The sequence below is a fragment of the Chaetura pelagica genome, unplaced genomic scaffold (genome assembly GCF_000747805.2).
Source record: "Chaetura pelagica isolate M959 unplaced genomic scaffold, ChaPel_1.0 scaffold62, whole genome shotgun sequence".
Lineage (NCBI taxonomy): Eukaryota > Metazoa > Chordata > Aves > Apodiformes > Apodidae > Chaetura > Chaetura pelagica.
In genome coordinates, this window is record NW_009952438.1 from 1,014,510 (window position 1) to 1,031,789 (window position 17,280).

The window sequence follows — 17,280 nt, forward strand, 5'->3', positions numbered from 1 at the left end:
GCTCTGAGATCCACCTAACAGCCAGGAGGGACTGCAAGAGGAGCAGCTTTATTGTGTGTAGAAGATAAAGGCAGATTTGGGAGGGATGTAGTGTGCATCTGACAGAGAGAATGTCAGCAATTACCAACATGTTGAGTTGACTTAGAGAGACAAAAAGACAAATAGCTAAAGGATCAGCAGATGATGAGATCTGGAAATATGTTTCAAGTACAAAAGTATTTCACAATAAATAGTCCATGAGATAAATAATTGATTCTAGTTTTCTCAAACTCAGGCAGATTTACATGTTGTAAGACTCTGATGATGCCTGCAGGCTGTGTATCCTTCATGACCTGTGATCTCCTGCTTCTTTCAGTACTTGTTCATGTCTTCAAGTGCTTTCAGATCTGGTCAATAACTTTTACAGTGACCCAAGACAAGAGGAAAATTTTGGATGTGTCAATTGAATGTAATCATGTCTGTAATTTTTAAAAAATATTATTTCACTGTGTCCCATAACTCTAATAACACTCTCTTAATTGTGGAAACATTAGCTTCATGGCTAGAAAATTGTGTTATTCAGGGAGATGATTTCTGCTTTCACAGTGAAATCTGAACTTTGTGGAAAGTATTTGTTACTGAAAACAGAATAAACAATGGCTGTTTTTTAGAAATGGAGAGAAAAAATTATGTAGCATCCCCCTGCAGTCCCTTAACCATTGATATGCTTGTTCTTTTAGTGTTATCTTCTAGGATAGTACAGAGAGTGGTAAGTTGGGTGTTTTCTACATTTGTAATGATTTTTAAAAATTGGGGGGTTTAAAATGTATTTCTATTGTTCCTCATAGAGCACATTTGGACACAGGGGTATTTTGCTAAATATTTAAAATAATTTTTATGCCATGCAGCTCTAGTTTTAGTCATCTAAATATATTACAAGACTGCATTTTCTAAGACATGCAGCCATTACTGATGGGTTACAGGAAATGCTCAAAAATCAGGTCTTCTTCATTCCCCTTTTCTATTTTCTCTTTTCACATTTAAGAGAGATCAAGTGGCTGGAAGGAGCTTGGCACGTGGATTTCTCTGTGGTGTCAGTACAAGTGCCTCTGGATGCTGGAGCCACAGCTCTGAAGTGCAGCCTCTGCTTCCCACAAAGTCACTGAGGAGTCTGGGACACTGGTGGTCAGGGGCTGGGCCACACCACAGTCCTACTGAAAACACCCAGAGAAGGTGAGTAATGACAAGCAAGCATAAGAAACCTCAGAACCACTCACAAAAATGAAGTTACCACCCCTGAGAAGGAGAACTGAGCCAGTCAACCCTGTTTCTTACACACTGTTCTGGGAAAGGGAACAGCAAATGCAACCTTCAATTTTGTCAGCACATCCTCTGGCTTTTGTGGGAGCTTCTGTAGACACAGAGATGAAGAAGGGCCAGGTACATTCATCCTGTGAACACAGAGGTTTGAGGATATGCTACTGTAAAGCACTTGTGCCACTGCCCTTGTCACCTTCCTGAGAGATATGGAAATATCAACTGGGCTTGGTTTGGTTTGTGCTTCAGTGAAGACAACCATGTCAAGTAAACTGCATGGCCCCTGGTGCTCCTGGGGCAGACACTGGAGTTGTCACCAAGTCATAGAGTCATCAGGGTTGGCAGGGAGCTCTGGAGATCACCCAGTCCAACCCCTGCCAGAGCAGGATCCCCTAGAGCAGATCCCACAGGAACACAGCCAGGTGGGGCTGGAATGTCTGCAGGGATGGAGACTCCACAGCCTCCCTGGGCAGCCTGGCCCAGGGCTCTGGGACCCTCACACTCAAGAAGGGTTTCCTCATCTCCAGCTTCAACCTCCTGGGCCCCAGTTTGTGCCCATTGCCCCTTGTCCTGTCCCTGGACACCCCTGAGCACAGTCTGGCCCATCCTCCTGACACCCCTGCAGATATTGATCAGCACTGAGCAGATCCCCCCTCAGCCTCCTTTTCTCCAGCTGAACAGCCCCAGCTCTCCCAGCCTTTCCTCAGTGAAGTTGTGCTTAAATGAGGCTCCTAAGGTAGATAGATGGATTGATGTCATCTTAGAAAATCATACATAGAAAAGGATGTATTTTTAAAAATATAAAATCCTACAAAGGGGCATGAAGGAGAAACTGGGCCTGGAGCAGAAACTGCTGAAAACTAGAAAGGTGACTGCAAAAACCTCAGCTCTGCAGGTGTCTCAGGTGCCTACCTGAGCCAAAATACTTTCCCCAAACAGAAGTTGCCTTCCCTCCATCACTTGTTGAGCACCTGAGTCCAACCTGTCACTAGCCTGGAACTTCCAGAATAGAGCAAATCCCAGTAACATGGGGCTCTTCCAGTTTGTTTGCATTAATTGTAAGAGGAAGTAGATAATGGAGAGAAGAAATAAACTCAAATTTCCTTAGCCTCATTCAGCAAATAAATTATAGAAACCTTTTCTTCTAAAGCAATGCAGTTCATCTGGAATGTGTTTTTATGTCTTTCTAACAAATTTCACACTAGAATCATTTTACAAAATGGAAATGTACAATTACTGGGAGAGACTTAAAAGTCAGAGCAACAGGAGAGACATCACGAGGTACTGTTCAAATTTTCAATAAAAAATTCCTTCACTGGGTTATCCTTAATTAAAATATACACTTAATTAGGATATTTCCAGAAAGCAGATTAAATCCTTATGATACTACTCATTAATAATTGCTGCTGTTGGGACAGTTATACTCTTAAATGGGATTATTTTGATTGATTTAGCAGCGATCCAAAGTTACTCCATATGGTCATTTTCATAAAGGTTATATCTGCTTCTTAACCAATGCACTGTTGCCCTGCAGCTGTAGCATATGTAAAATACTTTATTAATGCTCCCATTATGGACTGAATTGGATGCTTTGCCAGATACTTTTTCAACAAAGTGTCTGAAAGTGCTTGTCAAGCTGCAGGTGGAATCACCAAGGTCTCCTTCCCAGCCCTGTTTGGAGGACTCCCTTTTGGGGACCATCTCCCTTACTGGGGTCACTGGTGCAACAGCTCTTAGCATGACAAAAGGAGCTGAGCAGCAGCCAACACAGGCTTGTCAAGGACAGATTTTTGCCAAACGAATCTAATTCCTTTCCAGGTCAGCAAAAAAGGACAGAGGCAGCAGAGGAGCAGCAGTAGTGTCATCCATCCTGGCTCTAAGAGGGATTTTGATACTCTCTCAGGTGTCATTCTCATAGGCCACCAGGGAGCTATGATGGTCTTGATAAAAATACTGTTAGATACAATCCTGCTGGACAAGTGTACCCAAAGAGTAGGTGAGAACAACTCTGTGCCAGGAGGGATGGGTGGGACAGGGGGAGTCCACTGAGGTTTCCCTGGGACCTCAGGCCAGGCCTGCTGGATGCACTGAGCAATAGGTGGTGCAAAATGGGCCAAGTCTATGAAATTTGCAGAATATGAAGCTGGGAGGGCATTGGGAAACATAACATATCTCTGAACTGGACACTCTGGAGAGCAGTGGGGGTGGTTCCAGTGAGCCCCTGCAGCCTGGGGGTGCTTAAAGGGTGTTGGTCTCCAAGGGTGGCCTATCCTGCCCTGATGTGCTCTGGCAAAGAAGCAAAAAGCAGAGATGTGCTTGTCTGTGTTCATGGCCACAGTGGATGGAACAGGAAACAGCAGCCTTACATTGCAGAGAGCTGTCAGGAAAACCCTCCAGGATTAGAGGCATGAGTGGTCTGGAGCAGATTGCTTAGAACTGGAATCTTTGTCACTGGTTAGAGATGAATGAACCTGGCAGGACAAGGTCCCAGCTGATCCCTCCTGTCCTGGCCTCACAGAGACAAGGGTGCAATGGGTCCCTGCCCCATCCCAGCTGACTCTGCAGCTGGGCTGGCATTCCCAATAGGAGCAGACACACACAGAGTGCACACACACTTTATCCACCTTCATCACTCTCTTTCCCCACTTCTTTCCCTAAACACCCTGTAACTGTCCCACGTGTCTTCCATCCCCATAAAAAAGTTCCCCCCGTTTTACATCATTCCACAATTTTACTCTCAGCACCCCACAAAAAAAAGCCCAGCCTCCTTATTCTTTATGTTGGTTTGTTTGTTAGTTTTCACTGGGGTAAAAAGTGTTCTCTAAATTAAGTGGAGACACATCACAGATCTGTGCCACTGCATCCCGTGTTCCCACAGGCTGTGTGGGTAATTGGAAGGCTTAGGATAAAAGGTTAAATGACTCCTGTCATTTTTGCAGAGCTTCTCCTTTGCCTCCCAAGAGTCAAACAGAAATGGGAGTGGAAATTTACAGCAAGATCCTGCAACTTGAATACCTCAACATTTGGTTTTATGCTTCAAAATGTCAATGAAAAACAAAAGTCTCTGCTGAATTAAAAACTCAGAACTGACTTGGTCCTATAATAGACGAAAAGCCCCTCCATCCTAAGGCATTTGCCCTGAGCCACAGCCATTCACAAGTTAAGGGAAAACCAACAATTTCAGTAAATTTTTACAGGATTTGGAGCTTTACCTACACTGTTCAACCTGTGTCACAATCTTCTATTATTTTAGTGACTGGACATTTTGAAGAAATCCACTATAATCCACGAGATCTTTGCAGGAAGAGAAATGTGTCCATGAAGCTTTTTCAGCTGTAAGGGTTTCAACACTTCCTTTTACAGGACTATCCCATCAGTACTTTCCCAATCATTTCACAAATTGTTCCCAGTACCTTTAAAAATAAAAAGCAGAATATTCTAATGACATTGTTCAAGACAAGTCCATTTAGACTATGATCCCTGTCATCACAATGGTTGCAAAATAGCTTGGAGAGAACAGCAAGAGCAAGGGAGAATTAGGATACATCTTGCTAAAATAACTGGCAAGCAGAGCAGCTGGTTTAGGTTGCTACAGTGTTTCAGAGAAAATAATGACCACTGTCTTAATGAAGAGAGAAAAAGTCTCAGGTGTTCTTTCCTTGGCAGAGGAATTCCAGAACATAAGCACTGGGAAGTTGGCAGGGCTAGCAGGAAAAGCCAGTGGTACAATTCATTATTATTTTTAGAGGGAAAGTGACACTTCTTGCTTTTGTGTTTAATTATTGCTATAACCAATAGAGATGAAGCTCATATATACCTGAAGGGAAGGTGATTCCACTGTGCAATAACTTCACTAAAGAACATTCAATACCTGCTCCTCACAGCCCTCCTGAGCTGGGTACCCTCTGCCATAAAATCCTGGATTAGCTGGACCAGCACAGTCATCTCCAGGCTGTGCAGACCTCGAGGAAATCCAATCAAAACCTGTTGCATGTGGATGCAACTATTTGTGAGTCTCCCAGGTGGCTTTGTCCCTAAAAGTAGAAGACAAAAATAAAAAGTGCTGATACTTACCAATCTGAAAAGAACATGCAGGCCTTCAAAAGGAAGACATATGAAGGAATAAGAAACAATTTTAAAAGCTCCTTAATCTCGGTAAATAACTTTTGAAATTGTGTGCAGGTAATAGTGTGTCCACTTCCCTGAAAGCTGTTATGGATTGCTGCAGTATTTGAATCACTTCAGCAAGGTTTTATTCCATTTAGTTTTAAGAAAGCATTTGTTTTTTAATAGATTAGGTGGATAAATTGGAAGTATTTCTATTGTTTTAGTTAATCTGTTGATTGTACTCTTAAGTTTAAGAGGTAAGGAACTAACTAGAGACTGTTCTAAGGAATTTCTCAGAAATAAGACCAGTCACCCCTTCTATCTCCAGGTCCCATTGTGTCAGATCCTTGCCTGTTTGCCAGGGTTAAATTCTTTCCTTTTTTTTGGTTTATTGATGTTTTGTTCATCTATTTTCTTTTTTTTTTGGTTTATTGATGTTTTGTTCATCTTCATAATTGCCACGATGTATTAGATGCTGAATTTTACATGAGGCATTCCAAACGAGGCCAATTAAGAATGTTCAGGAATATTTCTGTTTCCAGTTCAGAAGGACATTTTTCCAGACTACTAGGATCCACTGAGAGATGATCTATCAAAAATTGTTCACTCCTTCCTGGAGTCTGAATTATTATTTAATTCAAATGAAAGCATGTTACTAGTTTACTCTTACAAAATGTATAAAATCAGTATTTTTCCTTTTGAATGTCATGCATGTCTGCTCAGTCATGTAAAGGAACTTCCAGGCTCAGCAGTTATTCAACCAATCATGGTGACCTTGGCCAAGTTAAGTAGTTCATGAATTCCATGTGTGTGAATGTGGTTTTGACAGCTGTCACACTCATCCCCTCCGTCCACAGCTCTCAATTCCTGACAGTTATTAGGAATTGCAAACAATAACAGCTCCTAAAACCCAGTTTGACAGTAAAAAAATCCATATATTGACAAATCCACCTATTCCAAACACCATGCACAGGCACTGGGTTTTAAAGGAGTCTCTCCTTGCCAGCCTCCTGCTGCAGAGAAATGAGCAGCTTGTTTTCTTTTTTCCAAGTCCTACATCCAGAATATATCTGTTCATCCTGGAGAATTCCAGTACAAAAAAAAAAACCCAACCAAACTGGTGAAAGGACAGTGGAGAATTCCTGAATTAATGCTGCTGTAACAAGATTCCTCCCTGCAGGATCTGGGGGAAAGGGAGGGAATTCAGCTGGCTAGGTGGCCTCATTGTGACAAGCTCAGTGGAGCTTGGTGGGCTTGGGTCTCAAAAAGAGCAGAGTTCACTGAAAACTTCCCCTGCAAAATTTTTGTTGGATATTTAGAAGTGGCCCTCAAAAAGGAATTTCAGACCTGTGTGGTTTAGAGCAGTTATGCTGTGAAAGGCACCAGAGTTCATTTCCCTGCATCTCTGGAAATCCAAAGCAACACTGGTACTTACACATCCCGTTTTAATCCCCACGGAAATAATTCCTGTACTTCTCAGTTACCACCTGCTGCAGCCAGGAATGGTTTTCCAGTGAAACCTGGCAGGTTCCCCCACCCCAACTGGTCTCCTCCTTGGGACTCACTGCATTTCAGAGCTCGGGCAGCCTCAGCTCAGCCCTCCCAGGGTGGACCTGCTGGGACCATCCCTTGCACTGACATGAGCTCTAACCAGAACAGGCCTGGGCCAAAGCAAACACAGCACTTGCCTGTGGTCAAAGCTGAGACCCTCCTAAAGAAAGCTAGGTACTTGAGCAAGTAATATCCTGTGCTGGTCAGGGCACAGGTTGTTCCCCACCTGCCCTAGCTCCACCTGGGGTGTTCATGAACCTACTGGTGGTTCAACTTATGACTTAAAGCAACATAAACACAACCATGTACATTAATATCTTTTTCACAGAGAAGAGTAGAAAATCAAATTAGTCTCATCTCCTGAGCTTGTAGCTCAGGACATCACCTTTGATAGCAAATATGCAGTGCATGATTTTCACCTCTCTTTGAATAACCACCTGCCATGGACTCAAAGTCTTGGATAAATAAGATTCCTTTGTCATTCCCTTTTCCAGTCTGAACTCTGTTGGAAAAGAAACTGGAAGAGCTTCTTGCTGCCCCCTCTCCTCCCCATCTAACAGCAGAGTCATATGGCTCCTGGTAGAAACCCAAAAGGAAATAAAGTCATATTTTTGATCAGAGCCAAAACATTGTTTTAGCATAACAGCTGTCAAGGCCTGGCCAAGAAGCTTCATTTTGACTGTGTATGAAGTTTCACTCTTGGTGTGTACAGTGATTTGCAACAGGGTCAGTGGCACTGTCCAGGAACACGGAAGCACTGCTGAAAGCATTTCAAGTTCAGGGGAAAAAAAATAATTCCTTGTCAATCAGTTTTTCAAACACTGAATGATTTCCGCCCCCCCCCTTTCAGTGGTCAAATGTGCCCAGCAAAAATGTCTCTGGGTGTACATGCAGTTAAGGACACGGGAACATGAGAGAAACATGCTGCTCACCAGGTCTGAACTGGTAAAGAAGAAAGATTTCAAGCCATGAGTTTTGCTAAGGTACACTTCAGATTTGTTTTTGTTGTGAGACAATAAGGGCATTGTCTTCTCCTCCCCCCCCTCCACAGGCACTCTGGGCTATTCTCTTCTACTTTGTTCAAAAACACTTCCAATCCGTGGTGTATTAAAGGAATCTTGGTTAGGTTGTGCACTTTTAGCTCTCTTTCCAGACTGATTTTCCCATCCATCACATGTGGCTGGGATTTTATTCCACCATGTGGTCTGTACAGCCCCTTCCAAAGCTCCTAGCCAAGTGGCCACCCATCTTTGGGTTGCTGGGCCCTGCCTGCAGGGACGTGGGCTGGAGCGCGGCCGGCACAGCCGTGCTGGGCTGGTTCCCAGGCAAGCCAGAGAAAAGGCTGCCAAAAGAGAGGGGAAAGGGCTGTCAGTCAGCAGGGTTAGCATCCAGGGGAAGCTGGGACCATCTGCACCTTTTGGTGAATTGCTTGGAGTCAGTGGGTCTTTGTTTGCTTCCTGGAAGCACGTGTATCCCAGCTTGGACAAGAACAAGTTTTGAACCCTTGTTTTCCACAACCCACCCCTGCTAGGTCTGAAGACTTGCAAGACAGTTTTCTTTTGACCAACCTTGCTTAGACTGCCTGTCACAGACATCACCTGGGTCTTCTTCATTGCCCACAGAGCAGAGCTGCCCCTGTAATGTCAGTACTGCAGGAAGTGCTCAGGAAAGACCTGCCCCTGAGAAGTTCTTGTGTCTTCTCTGCAACACTGCAAAACCCTGCCCAGCAGCTCCTTTTGGCAGCAGTGTGAAGACATTTTCCTAAATCATCTCAGCCATTCTGTGAAATGAACTGCATTTGCAGTGGAAATTTGTTCTTAATAAAAGACTTTAGCAGTGAAATTTTGCTCAAAAATGCAAGTGAAAAATTGATGCTGGCAGTATTTCATAATACAGACCTGTCTGGGGTTATTTTCCTTCAAATGGGACAAGCTGCAAGTTAATGCAATAACTGCTGATCCTGCAGACTTGGATCTGAGAATCTGAAAGTCAAGTTGAACTCGTTTTTTCTAATGCTTAATCATCCATTTGCAGTCGAAAAGGAAAAAGCCACAACCCAAAACACTTCATCTCTCCAACAGTAAAGTAAATGCAGTTGTCTGAAGTGGACTTCCTCAGCACGTAATTGCTCAACGTTTTGTAAACAAGCCAGTTGTTGCCATACAAGATGGAAAAGACCACAGCTTTGTTATGATCTTTCTGCTGTGCTAAAAGGTTTTAACGAGGCAGTAAATTTGTTCCTGTCAGCTAATAATCTTAACCAGATACAATTCTAAATACACACTTTTGTTATATGCAAAGGATAGAGCTCTTAAATTAGAGGATGCCACTTTTACAGCCAATTTTTAAAGGCAGGGTGATGTCTTTATTCCTTTGGAAGAGACTGATTGGCCATGGTGAGTGACAAAATGCATTTTTTATATTCCTGTGTTTTATAGAAGTTAAAAAAATAAAGTTTTCTCAGACAGCTTCATGCAACAAAATGAAATACAACTGGGAAATCATCACAGAATCTCTAGGTAGCCAGAAAAGTATTTCCCTTATAAAACATGGGGGGGAGGGGGAAATCCCAAGGTTTCCACCACAGTTTTCCATTAAAAATGATCTCTTGTCTGTTCAAGAAAATGATATTTCAGAAGCAAAGAAAATGTTAGAGTTGAATCAATATCTGCTGAAAAAAAATATTTTAAAATTTCAGTCTAAATTTAAAAATAATCACAAGATACTTGTAGTTAAGTAACATCTGCATAAGGCATTTCTTGCATGAATCCTTTTTTGGCACATCTAAACTCAATGAAGAGTTGAAGGTCCTGGTCCCTGTACACTTCACCCTGAACTGCCATTTTGTTTTGCTTTGTTTGTTTTTCTTCGTTTTATTTTCAGTTAAATGGACTTTGCTAAAACAACCAAATGGAAATAGTGGAATAATCTTTCTGGCCAAGTAAATAATTTCAACTGCCTGCTTGTAAATTGCTTGAGTGAACTGAATCCAAGTCAAGATCACAGCACAAAATGTTGCTAAGCGTGCCAGTATCTTTGCTGGTTCTTCACCTCAGGTTACACAGGCCATTATTAGAAATGCTCCTTTGCAAATTCAGGTGTGAATCCAGCAGCTGAAGCTAAACCCCTCCTGGGAACACTGGGCAGAGAGGGAATTCAGATGTGAGATCAAGGATTCCATCTCTGTCTCTGATGAAGTGGCCGAATCCTTGGCTGGCACCATCAGTATCAAAGCCCCCGAAACAGGAGGGTTGTTGTGAGAGGAAGAAAACATTGTGTGTTTTACTATCTATATGGAGAAAAATACTTATATCTGTCCAGCTACATGTCCTTTTCACACTGCTCCTCATCTGGTTGTTTGCCTTATTTTTGTGTTGGTGAGACATTTCAAGAGGAGAGGAGAGGAGAGGAGAGGAGAGGAGAGGAGAGGAGAGGAGAGGAGAGGAGAGGAGAGGGAAGAGTAAACAGCATCAGCGTAAAAGGAGATGAATTTGTGTCAGAAGACAGGAGTAGACTGCTAAGGTGAGGAGGAAAATATCTTCTTCAGTTGTGTTTGTTGCCAGATGAAATCTTCATGGAACTGCTACTGAGCTCTGGTCCTTTGGTTTGAAGGACTTCAGTGGCCATGCTGCCCTAAGGACTCTGCTCCTCAGTTTCATCTCTGCCCCATAGTACATTCATAAGTATAATAAGTTGAAAGAAAAAGTCTTTTCAGCCCAGGCCGTCTGATTAGGGTTATGCCTGGGCTACTGAGGAGAAAGTGAGGAAGATGATGGTAAGAATCAGCAGGTGAGGCAGAAGGGAAGAGGTATGGATGGACATTCCTTATTTGGGCCCTGCTCTTTCTGCCATGGAGGCAAAACCTCCAAGGGCACTGTCGACAGGAATGGCACATCTGTCTGAAGGTGAAGGGCATGTCTGAAAAATAAGATAGATCAATTTAGTTTATTAAAAAAAAAAGTTTCTTTCTCAAGATTAGGTGCCTTAATATAGGCAAATTCTAAAACACCTGCAATTCATAAGATACAAAACCTTATGTAGCTTTCAGTGGACTTGAATTTATTGTCAACTCTTTGGATTCATGTCTACAGTGCAGGATAAGCCACTGGGAAATATTGTTAGTATTCTGCCTCTGAGGTAACATAGTTCAGCTGTTCATTCTCTCTGCAGCAAAGGCAAATAAAAACGTGTTTCCCTTTGATGTCTTCTATGTTTGAGAGGCTTGAAACAATTCAACTGTGATCTCAGTAGGCATTATTACTCACCTGGTTGTTGTCTCAATGCAGTTCTTTGTAATCTTGAATATAGTTCCATTAAATACACTTAAATTGACTTATTTCCATGCAATCAGCAGAGTTATGGCTGATACAGAAGAAGGTGCTTGTGTTGAGTTGTACTCTTTTAGTGAACAGCAATTGTCTGTCTCCAAACCCACACGTTTCTCCAGAGGCTGTGAACTGATAAACTGATGAACTTGTTGCTCACAGACACAAAACAAACTGCTCTGCAAAACACACCAGCAAACTCTTAGAAAAACAGGATTCCTGAAGCTGCATTCACAAGTCCAAGTAAGTGGACTGGTGTCCAGCAGAAGGTCTGGAGCATTGAATAAGTTCTTCTTTTCTAATCTGGAGCTGAATTTATTTATTTCTGAAGGCAAGTGTGAATTTTATTGCTTGACTTTCAGCTTGTTGGTTTAAAGTTGATAACTGGGCTTTGCCATTTGCCTCAGAAGCCTCACAGAGAAGAAACAAGCCCATACAACCGGTCTGCTCTCACAATAAAATTGTTCTATCCAAATTAACATTTCAGGCCCTGAGCAGTACGAGGAGTAGGAAGTAAAAGCTTTTGCCAAGCAGAAGTGAAAGAGAACCCCCCCAGCAGATTGCAGCATCTCATCACCAGGCACAGCCGGGGTGGCTGTCACTGTTGGAGACCTTGCTGCAAAGAGCTGAGCTCTGGGAGGCCCAGACCTGCATCTGCCATGATGCTGCTGTGAGCTGCAGAACTGCAGAGCTCTCTTAGCAGCAGCTGCTGTTGGCTGCCTTGGAAGTGTGATTTTATTATTTACATTTCTTTTCCGTTACCCACTGTAGGAGAGCAGTGCACAAACACAGAGCTCAGGCCTTTGCTCTCCAGAACTTTTTTTAGATAATCACCTCTCTTGAAAGTGATTCCTCTGACTTTTAGGTACCATTTCACCCTAGGTACTGGTATTTTCCAAAGCAGATGGTCACATGCAATCTAGGTATTGACTGGCAACGCCAAGTGCTAGAGAGACCACCCTCTTCTGAAGGCTCCTGGCCCTCAGCTACAAGCACAATCAATACCAGCACCACTGAGTTCTAATGAAATCTGATGTGGGCTCAGGAGATGCACAAGAATTCCCTGCAGTTGCTCTGGATGATCATGTTCCAGGAATTCAAATCAAGGCAAGGGAAGCAACAAAGATGGAAAAACAGGGGAATGCAGAGGTGAAGTACAGGTGTGGGCTGATTAGGAGAGGAAAACAAGAAAATGTTAGCAAAAATCTTGAACTGAACTTCACTATCTGTGGGAAAAAAAACCTATCTGTGAAGTGGGGCAAGGGAATGTTTTGCTTTGTACATGTTGGGATGGAGAGGCCAGAGGACAGGGAGCTGGGAAGGTGTGGGGAACCCTTTCCACTGACAGAGACTTTCCACTGACTGTTTCCTTGTCTGCTAAAAATGAACCTGTCAAATGAAGCACAAGCTGCTTGAAGAGGTGAGGTCAACATGATCTAAATGGAATATTAAATTCAGGTGATGTGGGGGAAAAGTTTCTCAAGCTTAGATACTTCTAAGCTTGAAAGTCTTTCTTTTTAAATCATATTTGTTAAAGGAAATTCCATAGAAGAATGCAAACTAAAACAAGTTTCTGACATGTTTTGTATCTTTCTTCAATTTGTATAATAAAACAGTGCATGTGGCCTTCTGGTCTCCTAAGGAACTAGGGCAAATCTCACTTTAAAGGAAGTTGGTTTTCTAATTCCAAGAAGGAGAATCATTAAAACATCACCTGGCTCCTCAAGGGCCTTAAGAGCAGACCAGACAGACTGTTGGTTTTACAGCTCCAGATTCGGGTCAGATGCCTGAGCACTGAAGGCCATGCAGTCCCATGGGCTCCCAGAGCCAACACCTCAGGGGCTACAAGGGGCAAGGGTGGCACAGGCTGCTGTGAGAACCTGGTGGGTGCAGACATTCCTGGTTCATCCTCTGCTCTGGCTGCACACACCAGCATCTCTGGGGCCTTCCATGTGGGAGAAGGTGCTCATTCACAATGCCAGCAGAATTCCACATCCAGGACAACAGTCGTGGTGTCTGTCATGTGAAACCAGAGCTGGCAGGGAAATGCTCACGTGCTCATAGCCACCCAATGCTCAGAGCACAAATGCAAACAGTGGGGATCTGGCTTCCTCCAAAGCATGAAGAGGTCCACATCCTTATTTCTCAGGGGGATACACCATGGCCCAGGCCATGGCAGGGTGGAGCACGGGGAGGTCTCCAACCTTGCTGCTAAGACAGTCTGTAGCCAGTAATGAAAGAGCTGTGAGAGCCCCAGGGAAAGGGGTGACACAGCAGCCCCTGGCTCAGCAGGCACATCTGAAAACTGAGTTTGACATTTAGACTCTGCTCCAAACGTTGCTTATGCATTTTATCCAAAGAAAATCAATCCATGGAAGCAGCGACCAGAACACAGTCCCAGGAGAGTGCCCTGTGCACCAGGCAGCAGGGAAGGGGCTCCTGCTTCCTTGCTGGTTCTGTGTATGACCAGGAGTCTCACATTCCTGGCTGCAGAGTGGTCCAGACATTTCCCAGGGAACAATCCCTGTAGGTTTCCAATGGGATCTTAAATGAGGTTGAAAGAAAGAGCTGCCACTGCCTTTTAAATAGTCCTGTGTCCTTCTTGTCCTGTTATCTAGAGTCCAACTGAACTAATTTATTGCTATCCAAAGCTGAAGATTGATTATTTTTCTTTCCCCAGCTGAGTTTTTCTTCCAGCTCCAATCACGACACGGCACATACTCAGGGGAACAGCTTTAACTGATGCCCTGCATGTACATGGTATCTTTCTCTGAGATCTTGTCAAAGCTGGGCTTTTATCTGTCAGTTTTCATCTATTATTTGGTGGTTAGGAGAGACACATGCAGGATTTCTTGCATAAATTATTGATTTTGAATTGGGAGAGTCTCCTAACTGCATGTCTGAGACATTAAATAGGATAGAGCTATCACTGCTGGCTTTCCTCAGCAGATGTGCAGTCTCATAATGTACTTAAGTTTTGATGCACAGCTTCAGCCAAACTGGATGCTTTTTTGTGGGCTTTTATTATTATTATTTTGTTTGTAAAATGATGGAAGCCTACCATAACTTGTTGAAGGTGGGAGGCCTTTCCCAAAAAAAAGTCAACAGCCAGGAAATCCAAAATCAAAGAGATTTTGGGGTCTGCAATTGCTAGATGTTTCATCAAGCCTATTTCCTAGGATGAACAGGAGAAGAAATCTCCTACCTGCTTGATTTTGTATTTTCCCTTTTGGTTCCAACCCCCCCACTCCCCACAGAGCATTACAGCTTAAGCTTCTGAGCTCCAAGAGGGTGTAGTTTCCAGTCCAGCTGAGGCAGATCCTGCATAAAAGATTCTGTGTGTTCCTCACTGCTTGGGTTTGGAAAAAACAGGTGAATACTTTGCTAAACCAAGAGGGCAGGAAGAGAGAGCAAGGGGCAGAAAAGGCTGAGAGTCCTCCTGTGGTTTCCTGGCACCATATTGCAGTCCTGATGAAAATGGGTTTTACACCTGAGAGGTTCTTGGAGAAGGGCACTGTGCACAAAACAAGTCAATTTTCAGACTTTGTGGGGATTCTTGAACCTCTCCAGTGCCACACAAACATGAGGCTGTGGGCAGAGAGCTGACTTGAGCCACAGCAATTCAGAAAGCCCCTTAAATGAGACCTGGCCTGTCTGCTCCAGTGCAGACATGCCCTAAAGGCATGTGTGCTGAATGAGAAAGATGATACTAACATTACAAAATGCACAAAGGAAGGAGGCTGGAGTACCTGGGGTGAACCCTCTCCAGCCTCAGATAAACCTTCAGTAGATTGGATTTCAGTGTTCAGAGGTCAGACATCATGAGGAGGCACCATATTCATAGAATCATAGAGTCATAGAATCATAGAATCATAGAATCACAGACTGGTTTGGGTTGGAGGGGCCCTTCAAGCCCATCCAGTCCCACCCCCTGCATGGGCAGGGACACCTCCCACCAGCCCAGGCTGCTCCAAGCCCCATCCAACCTGCCCTTCAACACTGCCAGGGATGGGGCAGCCACAGCTTCCCTGGGCAACCTGGGCCAGGCTCTCACCACCCTCACACTCCACAATTCCCTCCTCATGTCTCACCTCAATCTCCCCTCCTCCAGTTTTCATCCATTCCCCTTGTCTTCTCCCTCCCTGCCCTTGTCCCAAGCCCCTCCCCAGCTTTCCTGGAGCCCCTTCAGGCACTGGAAGGTGCTCTAAGGTCTCCCTGATGCTTTCTCTTCCCATGCTGAACAGCCCCAACTGTCTTCTGGCCAGCATTACCATTTCATTGCCTTGACATGACTAACACAAACACTTTCCTGAGGTTTACTAGTATTATTCATTTATCTGTGTCTTTTGGAATGGGCTGGTTCTGGTCCTAGAGCTGTGCTGTGCCACAGGGCAGCAAATAACACACAATTCCAATGAAGCAGAAGTGTGTCAGTTGAGAAACTAATGAAACAGCTGTCATTCTGATGGCTAAAATGATTCCTCCTGCCATAGCAGGACCAGAAGTGCATCTTCATCAGCTCTCCTTTCAATCTTTTTGCTTTCTCAAGATTTCTTTCTCTGTGTCAATATGAACACGGCTCATTTTTAACCCACTCAGAAATGGAACTGAATTTTGAAACCTTGAAAATTCCAGGAAACAAAAAGTCTTGTTTTCAGCCCCCTCCCTTCTTCCAATCCCAATGGAAAAGCCCTGCTGAGCTGCTCCCATTAATGCCATCACGCATTCCAGGAAAGGTCTAGAAAACTGAATTCTCATGAAAGCTGAGATTTTAGCATATATATTTCGTTTCTGCATATGCTCCCTGCCTCTAAGATTGGTAGCACAGAAAGGGCAGTGAAAAGCTAATGGACACAGTGGACAGAGATAGAGATGTCAGGGGATATGGAAAACGTGTGTTTTCCATGTTTTGCTGGACACAGATACAACTGCACATTCCTTAGAGGAGAAGCTGTGTGATGTTAAGGGGATCACACCCCAACTCTCCCAGCCTGTCTCCAGAGCAGATCTTTATAAGATGTGTTTTATCTTTATGTGTGTTTGTCTGCTGCAACTTCACTATTTTATTCATATTCAAAGAAACAAATCTGACCTATTTTTTTCTCAACAAATGAAATTTTCTACCAACTGTTTGGCTTGGAATAAAAGCTTTATGGTAGTGTAAGAACCAAGTTGCTTCCACACTGAAATAGCATTATGCCTGGACCTCATCAACTTTAATATGTAAGGAAAAAATGCAGTGAATGATCCAGCTGTCTAACCAATTTAGGGAAAAAAAGTGATAATGAGAGTTACTTTGGCATAAAAGGGAACCCTGGAGCATTCATGTATCTTTCTAAGAAGGACAAAGGTTCAACATAGCCAACAGGGTACATTCTGAGACATTTTGGCACACAATTAGCTAAGTAATCCAAAATAATAATAGTATCCAATGGATTAACCAAAGGGAAAAGGGTGTCCTGTTTATTCCCCAGGGGCTCCTTGCCTTGTAGTTCCTAATTACCAGTGCATGCACCATAATGATACCTCTGCTTTTAACCTGAGGTTCTCCCTGAGTCCTTTATCACTATTATAGATTGATCTTCTGTTTTCTTATCTGTGCTGTAATCAGACATAGAGGTGGCAATTGTTCTTATCAGCTGTGAGACTTGTAAAAGAGACAGTCCTGAGGCCCAGGTAAAGTTCACAGCTAACCTGGGCTTGCACACAGGTTACCAGGGGAGACTCAGGGATCTTCAAATAAGAAAATAATTTCTCAAGAAAAGGGCAAGTGAATCAACACGTCTAAGAATGTATTTTTAAATTTAATTTTAATTTAAAAAAAATAAATAATGAAAGGATCAACAAAACAAGCAGCCTCCTGAAGCAGCAGAGCACTTGAATGTGTGATTCAAAAGACTCTTTCTTTTAACTGTGTTTGGCAGAGACAGTGTGGAAATGTGTGACCTTTTGCACGCTTATTGGGAGCGAGATGAGTTCCTGCAACCCAAACAAAGGCATT